Source organism: Falco cherrug, chromosome 1 (genome assembly GCF_023634085.1).
Source record: "Falco cherrug isolate bFalChe1 chromosome 1, bFalChe1.pri, whole genome shotgun sequence".
NCBI lineage: Eukaryota > Metazoa > Chordata > Aves > Falconiformes > Falconidae > Falco > Falco cherrug.
Window position 1 is genome coordinate 72,657,432 of NC_073697.1, and position 18,293 is coordinate 72,675,724.

Here is an 18,293-nt window from a genome sequence, read left to right on the forward strand (position 1 = left end):
CCTATTCCACAGAATCCAACTTGTGACCTACTATAAAGGGCACTATCTCATTAATCAGTGAAAGCAGAAACAACATGTCAAGCTCATAAAAAATTATGGATCTGACTTGCTAACTATTGAGCTCTCTTGACAAATAAGATACCGTTGTTTCTCAAGGCCTTTGAGGAAAAAGCCGCTGAATGTAATTAAGGATCTGGTATGGCTGCCTTTATACTGTATGTAGAACAGTGCTGGCTGCACAAAGAAGACTTTATCTGTATTATCAACGCAACTTATGTTAACAATTGTTACTGTACACGGAGTGGCTCTTGAAAGGCTTCTCCTTTCAAAGTGTTGAGGTTGTTCAGGACTTCAGAGGGAAATGGGAAACAGAAGACTAATTTGATTTAAATATTCCTTTATTTAGAAATAAGGACATAGAATAAACCTTAATACAGTCAAGAAACAAGTATGCAAAGATGGAATAACTGAGCTGAAGCATATAGTGTATGCATTGTTTTAGGTCCCCGGCCTCCTTTCTCATTTGTTTTTGAACACTACATACTGTACGTATCTTCATGGCTTTCTAAGACCCTTTCTATCACACCCATTTTTATGCTAGTTTATTTTTATGCTTCAACATAACACAATGACTTTACCCTAATTGTACTGATTCATAAGTGGGTAAGTCCCCAAAACTATTCCAAAGGCTGTGAGGTTAAAAATATTGAAGTAAAATGAGTGAAGCTTTTTTACCAACTTTAGGCCAGCTATAAAAATAACCGAAGTTCTTCAGCCAGCATTAGAGGTGGTAGAGGGAGATGGGAGTTTTCATACAAAATTTGGCTGCTATAGATCTCCTAATTGTATGCGTCTGTCGTCTTTTTTTCCCAACGCATTATGTCATTCAAGTCTGCACAGCTATCCGCTAATGTCATAGTTGTAGATAATATTGGCTGCCATGATAATTCAATTTGTATTGTGTGCTCAATTTCACAATTTTTGTCCCACTTTCTTTGTTTCCTTACAGCAGGTAAGGGAAAATTCAGTGTTTGAATCTGAATTTTCCTATCATATTCTCAATTGTTCATAATCTTTTGAAGGTGTTTTGTAACTGTAAGTCGACTAGGAAATGGTCAAGCTATATAACTTTTGAACCTATTTCTGTGAGGACAGCATTTCACCTACTTTCTTATGTGATCTGAAGTAGGTTGTGAAACTTACTTGGTATTTCTGTTTATGTCTAGGTCTACATAATATCTCAGCCACTGTAGAGGGCTTTTCCTTCCCTAAGTCATACTGAGTTGGCAAAGAAAAAGGACTACATTTAGATGTTATTTGATTTAAGGGATAAATCTCAATTATTTTAATTCTTCCTGCCCTAATAAATGATAATAAACCTTCCAGTACTAAATCATGGCAACCTGACACTCCTGTTCTCTCACCTAGGTCCTATGTGATATCTCCAATTGTTAGAAATACGGTGCCCCACTTTGGACAACTGAAGAATTGGCATTATCTTTTACCCAAGTAAATCACAGGTAATAAGTAATAATATTTTTCTGCATCCTTCTTACTTTATCCTCTATTTCTGCAGCATGCCCTGAAGGCTTTTCTGTGAGAATGAGGAACTATGCATGGCTCTTGCTTCTTCTGTTCAAATGAGTCCTTGGTAATTACCAGATCAGTTTTGCTGGCATAGAGAGAGATGTCAGCAATGGATCAGGTACAGTACAAGGACATTGGGCAAGTAAGACTTCAGTTTAGATGGGACAAATAGGACCATTTATCGATGTAATGAATGGGCAGTGGTCTGCAAAATAGAGCCTTAAGGTGGCATTCACAAATAGTTTGCTTCATTTTTTACCCATTCGTTGTACTTCACCTTTTCACTTCTCTCTCAAAAATGAATGCATTCAGTGCCCAGATTTACAGCTTTGAAAAGTATGGATAGTTCTGCATAGTATTTGGCACTTTCTTATGTGCAGACCTGAAACAGTAGGGCTCTATAAATAATAACGTATGCTGCTACCTCAGCATGTCAGTTCATTTAATGAGACACATGTGACAGTTTCACATGCTTTACAGAGTGTTGTCTAGAAGGAATGTCTTGTCAGCACAGCAAAAATATCTGCATCTTCCAGCAATGTGAGTCTGCTCCAGCCTGGCACTATTTCAAAGCCTGGAACCCAGGAAAAGACTGTGTTTCTAAACAAGACACACCTGAAACAATCACCTCCTTTGAGGTTCTGTCGAGCCATGTTGTGCTGTCACACCAAGCTTCTGACAAAACTTGTTACATCAGATAATGTCTGATGTGACTGAAAAAAACCCCTTAAACGACATATGCTAACAGGACTCAATTACGTGTCTGTCTTCCCCCCCCCCCCCCCCCCCCCCCCAAAGAGAATGTGCTGTCTTTAAAAATGCTGTGTGCTCACTTGTTTATCCTTCATTTTTCTGTAAAACACTGACTCAGAGTAGTCACACATTCTCAGGGATGCTGGACTTCTATTTTTATTTATCCTTTCATTCTGAGCATCTAGTTTTGGTGTGGTTTTTTTATTTTTTATTTTTGTTTGTTTTGGTTTTTGGTTGTGGGTTTTTTTTCCTCCTATTTAAACCTTTTAAGAGCAGTATCAAAGATCCATGGCTGAAAGATGACAAACCCTCTGAGAATGTGCTGGAAGGGTATTGCAGGGTATTGGCAGTGTGAGGCTGACAGAGTACCTCTCCAGGATGCCTTGTGAGTGGCCCATGGGGCTGGTGCTCATATTCTGTGGGTTTTCTTAAATTTGAGGAAGAACCATGACGGGCATCTAATTTCACTCTTCACACAACATGGGCCAAAGCACCTTCAATATTTACATATCCAAACGTTTGAACTACCTTTTTTTTTCATTACAGATATTTGTACAAATTAAAGAGCTACAAGTAATGAGGTAACCCATCTATACAATCTCTTCCTATGTACCTCCAATGTTCATGCAAAACTGTTGTGCATTTCATACCCAGCTTAATTTCCCCATTGCCAATATCATGCATAAAAAAGTTGTGGGCATCTTTTCATTCCTCTTCTGATACTTAAGACTTCAGTGTTCATAGTTTAAATGTGTTTTGTGTGTAGTCACTGAGGGACAAAAATAAATTTTTGGGTTTTGAGGTTTTATTTTGGTTTTATTAGTGGAAACAGAGATGCTAGGAATGAAATAATTACAGCAGTTGGAGGCTTTATCCCTAGATTGTGAGACTTGCATTAAGGGTGAAAGAAATCACATCAATTAAACATCACTGAAACTTATGTATCTTCTGTTCCCATCCACTGGCAACATCTTGCAGTGTCTTCTTTTATTAGCTTGAAGAAACATCTGGTGTCCTATTTAGTTGTTACCTTTTTTAACCTGTAAGTATTTGTAAACCCAGATGGATCATTTTGTAATCTTCTCATGGATAAACTAAACCAAGGATCTCTGTTTTCTAAACTTGTCACTTGACTGATGTTAAGCAATAGCTGCATTCAGAATCACCACAAAGCTCTTACATGTGTGCAATTGCCCCCGTGGTCCCAGAAAGCATGAGAACTAATGCATCACACTCAGACTGCACAGGCACAGCAAGTCTAACGCATCCTGGTGGCCCTCACCTGGCTCAGGTCACTTAGACAGGTCTAGTAACTTGGAAACACCTTGTACAGGTAGATTTTAGAGAAACTTCACATGATCTGGCAGGATAAAGTACAGTCCAACAAGTATCCCACTTTGCAATTAGTCTGTTACAGTGTTAACCACAAGCAGACTTGCTCCTGTCTTTCTGAGCAAGCCATCACTGTAAAGCAAGTATACTACTAATGAAATTCAACACAGTACATTCAGTTGTTTCATTAGTCTTTCATGTAATCTATTAGGTTCAGTTGAGCTAATTGTACCAGGTGTCTCTCCTAACATGCTATTTTAAAGTTTTCTTCTTATTGCGTAGGATTCTAGTATAAGTGTAAAAGCAGTCTTTCAGTGTGGGTTATAATTTCACTGCACTTCAAAATTCTGTTGTGACAGTGGGTAAATCATGTAATCATTTTGTGCCTCAGGTCTCCCTCTGTAGGATGGTAATACTTTTGCTGCTATGGGATGGGAGAAACTATCGTGAGAATAAACCTAAGCACTTGGAAGGTAATGGGGTTTTGCAATTACGGATGCTAGGAAAGATCTTACTAATAACAAGTGGAGAATCCTTGCTGGAGATACAGAAGTTCTGAGGCCTGAATCCACATTTTAACAGGACAACACAAACCAGCTTTTAAAAGTAGCTTGGTTTTTTTTTCCTTTGTGTTGTGCAGAACTCCATACACAGTAAGGAATAAAATGGATCGATCATAGCGATACTGTGCACTTCGTAACTCCTTAGTCACTGACCTTGTATGAAGTCATTTAAGAGGGCAAGCTCAGCCCTAGTTTCCTCAGCCTGTGTTAAAACTTTGAATAATGCACAGCTTTGTTGAAAGTTTCAGTGAATTTAAGGTTTCCTTACAATTCTTTTTTCACGAGTTTAATCAATGGGTCAAACCACAAGATGGAGTTTGTGCATTTGTCAGTGAGGCTTGTGCTTTGGTTGGATGCCAGCATTGTCAGATTCATTTAATGCTGTGTTATAAGAAGGATATTAACGTTCACACTCCTATTTCCAGGTTAGCAATGGCAGACTTTAAGAGAAATTGCAGTAAAATATACTGTGGTAGGAAAAATTAAATTAAAAAAATCTGGTTCAGGATTTAGCCAGGATGGAATGCACCACATTTGCTGGGAAATGATATATGAGCTGAAGCTGAAATGTCCCAAATTTATTTTATTACTCCTTGGAACTGCCTTTGTTTAAAGTTCCTAATTTGTGCATAAATGTGTTGTTTCAGAGAGAAAGTGAGAAGGAGGGAAATGATGTGACAGGTTAATTATATTTAAGAGAATACAGAGGAGATCAAAGCCAAAGAGATAAAAGCTGCAACTACTGTATAGGCTGGAAATTTCTTCTTAATCATAAACACCCTTAAGTACAGTGCTTCAGAGAAAGCCGCCCTGAATTCAGGACAGAGTCACAGCTGAGATGGAAATCCTCTATTACAGTGTTTTATGACCTGCACTGGCTGCTGCTGGCAAGCCCCATACTTATGCAGGCACCAAAATGTCTGGGAGCATTCACGAGAAAACAGTAAACCAAACAGTGCTGCCTAGGTCAGCGGCTCTAAAATACCCCCCCATGGGCTGTATTGCTGTGAACTGTTTGCAGAGATGGCAGTTGACTGTGGGCCAAGAAAAATCAATCTTGTATCAACAGATGTAATCAGAACCCCTATGGTGGTAATGACTGTCACAGTTTCCATTAGCTGGGAATGCTTTAGCTTTGGGAGGAATGGCTTCCCCCCCACACCCACTACTTTTTTATTGGTGCTATATTACCAAACCAAAGTTATGAAACTGCTGCATCTCCTTTCTGAAAGCCAATAGTTAATAAAGGGAGTGTAAGCCAAAGCAAGATGCTGCCAATATTTTAAGCAAAGGTCCATCTCCACAGTTTTTGTTTCTGTTGTTTTGCTCTAAATCCACTAAACCTACTCTCTGCTTTCCTCAAAGTATTGCTGCTGTATTTTCCCTCTACAAAAAAAGCCAAAACCAAAACCAGGAGCTCCACACTGCTCCCTGGGAAGCTACTCACCCCTCTGTACTCCCAGTCTCTGCACCTTGATCCTCTACATCCAGCGCTCCTCCATCTCAAGTTTCTGGTGGAAATTTCTTGTCTTCTTGAAGTGCATGGTAAAATGTCTGTTGCCTCTGCTACCAAGACCTGTGGTAAAAAGAAAAAAAAGGCATTAGGTTGCCTTGGGCTTGGGGACATTTGGCTGAATGGAAAGTGTAAGATTTTTTTCTTGGACAGGTAGAAGTCAGGTACTCAATGTGATCCTTTTGCTTTTTTAGGGGGTGGTATCTGTTGGTGCATATTAGTAAGTAAAGCTACTGTGAGAACAAGGCGGTACTCAATGCTGCTGAAGGACTGTTGGAAGTAACTTACCTCTGAGCTTCTCTCCAGACTCTTTCTTTTCTCCTTTGCCATTTTTCAGACACAGGGTAGTTCAGCTGGTTTAGCCACTTCTCTGCACATTTGAAATGCCCAATCAAGAGGATGAAATGGAAATGCTTATAAATCTTAGTTCAGTCCCAAACCTGTAGAAAACTTCATGTGAGCAAGCAAGGATGCATGTATTTTTTTTTCCTGCTGATGTTTTTACACACGTTTATTATCAATATGCATACCTGGTAAGTGCTATCATACCCATACCATTCATGCATTCACTTGAAATCTGTGCACCAAAACTGATTTTTCACACAGCAGGTCATGCTCAACAGGAGTAATGGTTTTGCTGCAGAAGCTAGTCTTCATGGGCACTGGGGGCTTGTAACTGGCCATTCAAAAAGTCCTGGATGCTTCTATGAGTTATTTGCATGTGTGGATGTGAGAAGAGGGTTTCAGGGCCGCACAGAGCGCACTGGTGTACGCAGGTACAGCAGCTCACATAAACTGCCACCTCAAGGCTACTGCACGTAGGTTTATTGATCTGTTATTACAGATTAGACCAGCTCATCTGAAGCATAATGAAACTGTGTCACATTGAAGGATAAGCTTGCAAACACGTTTGTTTTGTGCCAGTGGAGTCTGCATCAGAATCCACCGCCTGCCTGCTCAGGTAGAAGTAAACTGAGTTCATCACAAACTGGCCAGGCAAAACCCTGGGCAGACTAGATGACCATAGTTGTTCTGATCTTGCACTCTTTACATAGGAGAGGGTGATTTAACGTGTATACATTTGGGTCAAGGTTTGCCCAACTGTCCCCAAAATTCAGTGCTTGTCCAGAACATTCTATGCTGCTTCTCAAAGGCATTTTTTTTGCTATTCATGTTTATACCCAGGGGAACTATCTAATAATTTAAGCATTAGATAACTGGGCAGGAAAAAAAAGAGATCAATCTTTGTGATATTTTTAGTAGTACTTATTTACTGCAGTCATCCTTGAGATAGGCTGTTAAATGGCATATCAATACCACTGGTTGTGAAGAATGTGAAGGTGCATGAAAATGAAAGCTCTAGGAGTTTTATGAAGTAGAACTGATAGGGATCACTTCCAGTATCAGACAAGAATATTTTTTACACATGATATTGGCAAACATTGAACAGAACTTCAGAAGCCTGTGGTACTTTTAATGTAGCTTTTCTAGATGCTATTAGATATAAAGCTGTGTGTGTACAGTATATACTGCAACAGTATCATGGATAAAAACTGTGTATGTGAATGAACATATTATATCAAACCCCTTTGTTTCCACAAGGAGACTGCCCACGTTTTTATAGGAGGATTTTTTTTTATTACTGTATCTAATCAACTGATAAAACCATAGCCTTATGAATACTGTAAGGCATACTTCATACATACTGAGTGTATATATATATACACCTAGTTCATATTGGGTAACATCTGCCGGTCCAACTTTACATAGCAATGTTACTAAAGTCATTAAACACAGCTTACAACTTCAAACCAACAATTTAGCATCTCTGAAGCCCACACAATTTTTCTTAAAGCTGTGTGAAAAAAACACATTTTCACAATCCCTTTGGGGTTAACCTTCTGTAATCAATACAAGCTTTTCCCCTGCCTCTCCATTCGCTGACAGCATCAAGAAGGCTAAGGCTTTGGCTTTGTGTCAAATTTAGGAAATGCTTATCCTTTTTTTCAGAAGGTGTCAGAGGAGGTAAAATGATATTTCCAAGTTCTTTCCAATGCCAAAAATTCCCTTTCTCAAGTACCTTACTAGCCATAGGGTGGGAGATAAGAGAAAGCCTGGAGTGTGGGTCTTCAGAGCAAGTGCCAGCAGAAGTCTCCATAGGACTGCCTGGGCTCAGCATTTGTCATTCCCAAGTGCACCAGGGCATACAGTCCAGTATTAAATCTAAAGCTCTTAAACCTCCTTAAGACTGCCCAGCTGTTTTGCAGGCACAGTCTCAAAGACTTAAAAGTCATGGTATACAATGGGGATTTTATAGCCAAAACAAGATCCAAGCCAAGCCTTCAGTGGCTTGAATGCATGGATATGCTACAGGAGATTTCCAAGAAGCAACACACACTGCAGAAATTTCTCTGGAATACAAGTAGATAGGAATTAAATCCTTGCAACATTGTATACTTTCACACTTCTGTTATAAGGATCCATTCATCATATTCTCTAAAAGTAAAGACATCACACAGATTAATTATTTCCTCATAAAGGCAAGGACTTCTGAAATAAGGTATTACTGCCACAATCCATCTACTGACAGTTGAAAATTTCTAGTAAATCTTTTTCCTCTGCTGTATCATTGCAATCTACACAATGTGGCCCTACTCCTAAATGTTTTCAGTCCATACTCTAAAAGAGCTGAACAATGAATCTCTGGAAGTTTTGCAAATCCTTCCCCCCAAAAACCAATGGTGTAAAAAATGGTATTATATATTTAAGAAAATGGCTTTAGTTCAGTGGCATTTTTCACACAGAAATTGTTTCAACAGGAAGTTTCCAGCTGCTGCAAAGGAATAGGTGAATGCTTAAAGAAAGGGCAAGTCTTCCAATTAACCAGTGGAATTACAGTTAAAACAAAAAAACCTTTGTTTAAATAGATGCTGTCACAGCAAAAGATCATTAACTATAAACCACAGTACCTTTTTGTTTGCAAAGTTTTCTGTTAAGTTATACGCGTCATCACACATGTGGTTGTGCATACAACTGCATCCTCTGATTTCACGCCAGAGACAATAATGTATGTTCATGGCTGGCCAGAACTGGTGCTAGTGAAGGGGACTGGGTGGGGGTGGGGAAGGGAAGGCAATAGTAGTTCTAGGACTAAATCAAAACCCCCACAATTTTCATGTATGAAAAAACCATGATAGATGCATGATTTTCACATGAGAATTAAATGCTCATATAACATCAGATCATCATCTTTACTCAGATTGGGAGGTGCAGGTGGCTTTTTACCCATCTTTACAGCATTCTGGTGCAGTTTTATCAATATTTTGCATTCTTGGCTAGAGTGTGTAACAATGTCATGAGGGAATACCACAGATTTTTATTATTAATAATAGTTAAATAATCTATATTATGAATTAACTAATTTATACACATCAATCAGTATATGAGGACTTACTTCAATGGGGCAGCTTCACCATGTCTCTTTGTTTTTAAATGTCTATCCTTCACTGTGCTGTACAGGGATACCCATCATATAGACAAAAGTACAATTCCCTAATAATGAGGGTGTAAGGGTTGACATAATCCTCTTCTTAAGCAAATACCCCAGTGCAACATCATGGATCATGTATCTTAAATTTTGTTATTGGAGTAATCATTTCTGGTTCTGGTAGTGTGCAAGCAGTGAGGCATGGATGCTGGTTTATGTTGGTAGCTGTGCTACCTGCTCTATTTCATCACGGACTATGAAGTTTTGGGGTAGTAACTATTAGAGCCACACAGAGAAACTTCACAAAGTACTCCTAGTAAATCCTGACAAACTTATACAGGCTTTCAGAAGGTCTGTTTCTCTTTAAAGGAAGCCAATAGTTAACACAATCCTGATACGATCACAACACATAAGAAAAAGTGTCTTCGCTCTATCTAAAGTTCTTCAGATACAAAGTCCTGCCAGAGTTCTTTGAAAAATGAAGCCTGGCAGCAAGCACATTATTTGTGGCTTTTTCAGAGTCATTGAGTCCTTTTGAGTAGATGTTTAGAGCATCCAGGCAGCTTTAGGAATATGTATTACTTAAGACAGAGGGCAGCCATCACAGGCTGCTGAATAATATTGATTCTGTTTTAAAATACAGGTGTTTTCATCATGTAAGCCACTTCTCTGGCCATACATTTTGAGTTGCTATTGGACTAGAAATGCCACATTAGTGACTACAAAGGGATTCATGTTTACTGTGGGACAAGACTTTACTGGTGTAGTTATTTTCAATGATCTTCAGCCTCTTTTAAGAGTGGTGTGAGGTGGGTCATAACCATGAGGACAATGTGTGTTCAGGGAATAGCAACACTGTGCTGCATCCTGAGTGCACTGTAGGTAAGTTGAACATCTGTTTTAAGGCACTAACAAATTATCTGAGTCTCCATGATCAGGGTATCATGGTTTTAATGAAATCCCTAAATCTTCTCTGTACAACTGTGGGAAAGCATTACCATTACAAACACACAGAAGAGATTCACAGATTTATTTGTGAGTGTCAGAATTTTCTTTTTTCTTCAGAAAGCCGGTCTTTGGCAGTCCTAACATTCTCCATGGTTTAATTTTTAAGGCAAATCTTTCTATAGTTCTCCTGCTGTAGCTGTAACAATTCAAAGTAGTGATTAAACAGACATCTCCTGCTGGCTAAGACTCCTCTGTGATACATTCTGGGACTGAAACCCGTTCTATTTTTAAATGTTGGGCAATTATATGGCAATAAGTTAAATCTGAGAAATGCAGTAATGTGGAAATGAAAAAAAAATATATTTTTCTAATTGAAATAGAATAGGTAAAGCAAAAGGATATTTTTGCACTCTCAGTAGTGAACAATTAACCATATTTAATATGAATGAAAAAAACACTTGGATTTTGAAGTGGGTCCTGAGAATCTACAATTGGGTGTTTGTGGTGGACACAGAAAGACAAATTTATATAAATCATAGTTCTAGATGTTTCCTTGAAAAATATTTTATTTCTTTAGTTATATTTAATGCAATAATAATGAAAAAATGAATCACTACTTGCACAAAATAATCCTTAAAAGTGCTGAAAATTCAGGAAACTTCTAGACATACGTGACCTAGAAGTATCAGCCATATTAGAGATGTACATAAGTTTTTGATAATAGGAAGGGAGATGAGTATCGAGTCAGCAGTGACAGAGGTAGAACACTGTCACAGACCCCCTCATTTCTAGTACTGCTTATGTGGCATCTTGGCAAGTCAGCACTGTCAAGAAGCACTTAGGCTTCTTATTTCATGTCCCAGCATTGTTAGAATGACAAAATGTGTCTGTGTGCATGTGTTTGTACATAAACATGTATAAATATATATAAAAGAATTAACCCTCTGGAAAAAAAAAATAATGATTGCATTAGAGTGTTTTACTCCCACAGTGTTACCCAAGTAATCAGATGGTTCAGTAGCAATGATGAAATTTCTTTGAGCTCATCATTAGCCCTTCTCATCTGACATTCCTAGCAACTAATCCCCATGCCCTGAGACGGAGTCTCACAGTGGGTGACACAGAGACATCACCACCAGCCCTAAAGCTACTTCTGCCAAGGGCTTTGGAAGTGGCACGCCTGAGTTGGAACGTCACGGTGGTCAGGGCTCAGGATTCTGGCTCTTGTTGTCTACCTGCAGCACGACCTTTCAGCCGGGTGGTCCAGCTCCCCATACTGCCCACAGCTTTCTTGCCTGCGTCCGCCTTGCCCATTTAGACGGTGGGTTTGCTCCCGGGCGCACTCATGTTGCTGTACTGGCAGGGTATGCACGCTGCACTGTACTGTACCGGCCTCCTTCCTTGCAGGGCCTGCAGCTGGTAATGCAACATGAAGGGAGAACTCCTGGCACCTTTTTCTGAGCTATACTTTCATCTCCTGAATTATTTAGATTTAGCTTATATCCGTAAATGTGGGAACATCTACAATACAATGCAATAGAGAAGAGAGAAATGTGTTCACTGACACCTGAAGTTAATCTTTGCTGGGCAGCTAATACCTTCCAGCTAGTGCTGGTTAAATTGTGCACTTACCTGTGCAGTGAGATAGGGAGAGGTATATTGTTTATTCATACACGAAAAGACTTTGCTTGTTAGTTTTACAACTTGGGAAGCAGGCATTTAAGGGAGCTGCAACTAAACATTTATGAAGGACAGCACGTACTCTCCTCAAGTTCAGTTTGAGTGTGGTGGCAAGGTCTGGGGACAATAAGGAGAGGCTTGTCTCTTGTCACAACAGCAACGTGAGTGCCATCAGCGACAGCAGCAGCTGTTCAGTCTCCTCTGTTTACTAATGTGCATGGCAGAGCCTCATCCAGTCCTTTAAAATGACTGCTGCAATGCTTCCAAAGAAAGTACTGTCTAGGAGAGCTGTTCCTAATGTTTTACAAAAAATGCACTTGCTTAAAGGCTGGTAAATAAGAGGATTATGGATAGTGGGAAAATAATTGCTTTACCAGATTGTCATGAAGGTAAATGAACTGAATGCACAGACTATGAAGCACCTGAAATACAGATTCTGATTTTTTTCAGCTTGTGACCATTAATGTCAATAGGAAGTGAAGGCTCAAAACTAGCTCTGGGGCAGCAATGCTGATATAAATTACCTCTTTTTAGTAAAGAACACAATTAATGAAAAGTCATTCGCAGTTACTGTGTTGTTTTGTTAGTGAGCTTTCTATCCAACTAACAATTCTTCATTTATTTTCTGCTTTCAATTATCTTGTTAACTTGTGGTTTCCTTTTTTTTAATAGATATCCCTGTCTTCCCTAGCTAGGCTATTTGTAGTTTTTTAATGTCTCCCACTGCTCAATGCTTATATTGTTCCCCATAAAACTCTTAGAACAGAGTGCCTTTTTCTGTTTGGCTTTAACAGGGTTGAATGTCAATTGCAGTTTTTCCTCTGTTTCATAAATACATCCCATTTTATTAAAGGTTCCCGGCAACAGAGAGAAACCCAAGCCAAAGTTCTTGGTGGATGTTGCAGATTTTGCTTGCTTGGTTAACTATGATGAATTTACCATTCTAGACCATCATTGTCTATCTTAATGCACAAATAGATAAGATTAAAACAATGTACAATAACGTAATATGAAGGAAAAAATATTTCCTGACCATACAAAACCTAGCAACATTTCCAGATTTTAGTACTGCTGACCAGAAACATTTTGGTTTGGTGCAGATTTACTGCACTGTAGGGAAAGTTGTGTACTTGAACCTTGTACATTAAATGAACCATGATTGAGTTTAAACGTTCACATGAGATTAATGTATTAAAGGCATAAACAGCCACAAAGACACGACTGCTTTTATGTTTTTTATGTTTTTACTGACTTTGAATTTGACTGTCTTTTAGGGCACCCAAAATCATTAATGGGCATGTTTTTGCCACGAGGTGTGTTCTCAGCAAAATCACGTGAATGTGTAAGTAGGCCCAGATGGGGATGTAATCATTGATGACATCCAGAACATCCTTCTGATACCTGAGCCCATTGTCATTGAGCTACATAATAGACGGCAGAGAAGTGGTCCATAACAGTAGCAAATTGCATCCTGATACCGAAGTAGTACAGGGGGCTTTGGTTAGAATAGAAATGGAACTTACACTTTTGTCCAGTACTTCCTCTGAACCTATCATGTGCAATTTCTCCCTGGAGCTGAAGGAACAAAGTGCTTGTTCTTTGAGGGGTTTTGTTTGCCTTTTACTGAATGTTTTGAGGATAGCTAAGAGTTTGCAAATGTCTGGGATCTAGGTTTTATGAGCGACAACTAATTTTCTGGGGCAACCTTCTAGAAAAGGAAGAAAGCTAAGACATCTAACTGATGTTAAAATGATACATTTATACGTGTTATGTATATTTAATTGTGGCAGTAGGGACCTGGATTCAACCAGCAAATCACTGAGTTCTGTATTGGAAGGGTTTTCCTGAACCTTAAATTTTGTATATTTGTGTTGTTATTTCTGTGCCTTGCTTTTTGATAAGAAGTAGAATGAGAAACATAAGGAGATAGAGCCCAAGTAATTATCAATTACATCTTCAAATTAAACCTGGGATACCTGAAATTTTGTGGACAATTTACTGATACAGGAATAGAACTAAATCTCACCACCTAAAACTCACAGGAAAAAGCTATTCTCAGAACCTTACCATAAGCCATATCCTTGAGATTTGCATCTCTTTTCAAAAAAGATTCATATGACATTTGGAACATCTTTTAAGCTTTTGGAGTATTATCTGACATGAGAGTTGGAATGAGCCGAGAAGTAGGTGTCACGAATCTTTTCCCAGCCCTTGCACTGACTTGCTATGTAACCTTGAACAAGTGGATCAGGCAAACACTTTAGGAGCTCTCTCTGATCTTGTGTTCTTTGATTGTTGTTTGTTCACTTGTTCATCCAGACAATCTTTTGAGGTATAAGTTATTGAAGGATAGGAAAAGGAACCCACTGGTGTTTAACACCATTAGCAGCCCAACTGCATGTGACTTCAACCAGCATTATTTAAGAAATGCTGCATTTACAATATGCCTCATTTATGCCATCTCTAAAAGGGGGAAAATAATGTAGATAATAAACTGCTCATGGTTTGAAAATGAAAAAAAAAGTCACTACACAAAAGCAAAATATTATTTTATTTTAGGGTTTCTGACTGCAGTGTATAACTCGGGGAATCTTCACATTTTCATGAATGACAAATCTATCTTCTATTTTGCCTCCTACAAAAGGGAAAACTTTGGCATGCTCAAGTATGCCTTTAAGGCAATGCTGCCTTTGGGATCTTACATTAACATAATGATAAATGTGCTGTGTATTGCTTGAAAATGCTATGCGCCAACGTATCAGAATATGTTTTCCCTGCACACCTCTCGATTAGCATTTTATTTACATATTGGCAGGAACAGGATTCTGAGAAAGACCTAAAGAATAAAGTATGCTTTAATATGGTCTTCTCTAAGGCCAAAGTATTAGTTCCAGGAGCAGTTATCTGCTGGCATGTCTTTCAGAGGTAGTGGGGGTAAGTTACACATTCTGAATTACTGAACCCATGTGTGCTTCAGCAAATAGTAGTAGTGGTGATACATTTTTCCATCTTACGCTACTGTTGAATTTATTGTATAATTCAGATTCAATGCACACCTTGGACAAAACCACTCCACCCCCGCCCCCGTTACCTGATCTGTCACAGGACAAAATATCTAACTTTGGTAGAATCTATCATTGGTTTCATCCTTTTTGGCTGTACAAGTAGTACAAAAATGTGGAAGAAAATAGTGGAAGCTTCTAACGTTACTAGTAATTTGTTGGGTTTTTGCTTAAGTCATAATATATTGATTATGCTTTTTGTTTTTAAATAATTTCCACAGCCTATCTTATCATCCTGCGTTTCCAGTATCTCACACTATTCAGAAGCTCCACATTCTAGATATCTATTTTAGCAGTGGCAAGTGTGACAAGATGTATACAGTAAAAAAACGACTGAAATGAGAGTTGTTATGCCTTCTATATAAATTAAAAATACTGTTGACATTGTAATTTATACTTATGCAGTGCTTATAAATCCTTGTTATTAGAAACCCTTCAGGCTAGGGACTGTATGAGTGCATCACAAAACCAATCTATCCTATTGAATTGAGTAAAAATAAATTTCAAGATGGAATGTACAGATATAAACAGATAAGAACCTGCAAAGAATGCATGGCCAAAATGATGATGAGAATCATACCACATTAATAGAATAAAAAATTTTGTAGTATGATAGAAAAAAAAGTGTTTATTTTCACATCTGAGGATAGATGTGAAAGAAACTAACAAAGTAGCCTTAGCTAAGGGAGATGGTATTTTCAGGAAGATGCTGTCCATGTAAAACATCCTTAACCAAACCTGGTAAAAAGAGCATTGTAGTACATGAGATGTGAAGTGATTAGAGAAAATGAGCCCATCAGACATTTACAGAAGCAAAAAAAGACTGTATCTGAGAACTGCTATTGCGGTTTAGGGACAAAGGGATCCTAAATTCTTCTCCGAAGCAAAGATAGCATGGATGCTGTGCCCAGAGATCCCAAAATGGAAAAGAGCACAGGAGGAAGAAGGGACATATTGATTATCATCTTGTGGAACAGGCACAGCAGAGCTTGAAGAAAAATATTAGATATTCCAGTTTGTTCTTTCTGAGTTTGAAAACAAGTAAAAAGGGGGTCAGGGGAACAAACTAAACTTGCAGTTTAGAGGAAAGACAGCTCAAGGATGGAGATAAAGTTTTCTGAACCATTTAGAGCAGAGCTGGTAATTAATTACTGTTTTCATTGACTTTTATAAATGGCTCTGAGCAAAGAGTTGGTTCAGGCTATGATAAATATTATTTTGAATGTTACAATATAATAAACAGTAAACTAATATCCCCTTAAGCAATGAATGTAAATACAGTTGTTGATCTTATATTTCTGGAGGTTATGTTATTTTAATCAGCTCTAGAGAGGACACTCTCTGGGAAGTGCCGCTCTGATGTTGAATGTTACTGGTTCCTACTGGTGACTGTGATGTCTGAAACGAGAGTAGTTTAGTTCAGAAAATCTGGAAACCTGCCAGATCCAGCTGAACTCAGTGGATCAGATTCTGCTGTTTTTACACATGAGCAGCTGTGTTGACTTCATTAGGGTCTCCTGTGTATAACGGAATACTTTCTTGTAATATGATTATATTGGGAAACTGGGATTCAGCTGTATCTAATTTATTATTGCATTAGGTATCAGTTTGCCTGCATCATACCTGTCAATAACATCTCAAAATAAAAAAAGTAATAACGTCTGGAAAGAAATAACTTTAGTAGACAACTGATGGCTTTGGAAAATGAAATAGATTAAACAGACAAAAGAAGTGGAAAAACTGATAAAAATGTCAAAGAACCAGGGCCAGATAGTGAGGCTTAACATCTCTGCTGCCCTCTCACTGATGGTCTGACTTAGCAGCACACTGAAGAATTTAAAATGCAGTAACAGCTGAAACGGGGTCATTACAAGACTGCAGGTTGGATTTTTCAAGCACAAGTTGAGCACTGTCCCCAGTCCTTGATGTCTTAACTTTGACCTTTAGTAGGTGCACAGTTGGGCCAGCCCTGGTATTTCTGAAATGACTCTCAGAAGCTGAAGCTGGGGTATAGGTTTCCAGCCTGAAGATGTGTTTTCTAGCTTGTATTGAACTTCTGTAGTTTTCATGCAAGCTTACTCTAGACAACCAGTCTATGTAGATGGACTCATCTAGCATCATTAGCATGACTGAGAACTCAACTTCAAGGAGTTCTTGTGAGACCTTTTTAAAATTGATTATTGTGCTGTTCAGAGGCTCTAGTTACACAGCAGTCATTAGTGACAACTGAGGCACTGAATAAAACAGACCTGTCAGATATCCTGCCTTTGAAAAGACAGATAAATTAGTCTGGGCAGAGTGCCATGCTAGTCTGGTTATATTACTTGCAGTACTTTAGCTCAAAGAGAGCTATCTCGGGTATCCCTTCACAAGAGGCTAGTGTGCTGTCTGGATGACCACCATGCAGACAAACAGATAATAACATTTTGAATTAGCTTTGCTCGCTCTCCTTCAGTTAAAGCATTCTGGTAACTCCAAATAATAGGCTAAAAGTGGCATCTTTTGCTTTATTTTGTTGGCTGTGCTCTGGGGGAGGCCATTGATGTTAACCTACTGCAGTGCAAATGGTGGGTGCCCTTTAACCTTTCCAGCTGGCACCACTATTACTCAGTCAGGGTCCTCCCGAGGTGCTCTCATTTGTCTTCTGGTCCCTGGGGGCTAGTGCAAGTGCAGTCCTGTCTTTGGAATGTGGGCTGGGGGTTTGTGGCCCCAGCCTGTGTCAGCTAATGCAGAGCATGACATTGAGGGAAGAGAAGAAAGGGCAGAGTAGTCTTCCTGCTCTGTTTTTCTATGCCAGACTCCAGCTGGACCCAGAAAGGGGCCCTCACAGTTGACTTGATGTAAAACCTGTAGGGCGCATTTAGTCATCTTTCCAACGATGCTGTATCTCCAGGAATGCTATAAAAATGTTATCAACAGATTAGTCGTAGGTTTCTAATTTGACCAGAAAGTGTATGTATTCATTCACCCAGACTAAGATAACCAAGTGAAATACCTACTGCAAATGCAGTTTCTGAGAAATTGTTTTCCCTTCATTATATATTTTTCTCTCCCTCTACATCAAGATACAATCAAAATATTTCACAGTAACATCTTTATCTCCCCCCCCCCCGCCAAAAAAAAAAAAAAAAAAAGGGTGAGTGAAAGAAGAATTAGAAAGAAGGACAGATTGTCTAGTAACCGGTATGGGCCGGTGGTTTGGATCAGCACAAGTTTGTATCAAGGCTGATAAATAACAGCTACTTTGTACAGGGCAGAACAACCCCAGAAGGAGAGACCTGCCTTCCTCACAGAAAAGCATTCAGTCAGGAGGATGGCCTTGAAAGCTTAGGCTCAATCAAGTAGTAAGAGGACTTGAAAATTAATTT

At 38.8% G+C, this 18,293-nt stretch overlaps 1 long non-coding RNA gene across 1 annotated transcript in view; it reads left to right on the forward strand.

Moving 5' to 3' along the window:
- LOC114017163 (uncharacterized) overlaps positions 1-18,293 on the forward strand; it is a 54,358-nt gene that overhangs the window by 17,031 nt on the left and 19,034 nt on the right. The window contains exon 2 of the long non-coding RNA XR_003562052.2: positions 1,429-1,520. This is a non-coding gene — a long non-coding RNA (uncharacterized LOC114017163). The remainder of the gene's footprint in view (positions 1-1,428; positions 1,521-18,293) is intronic.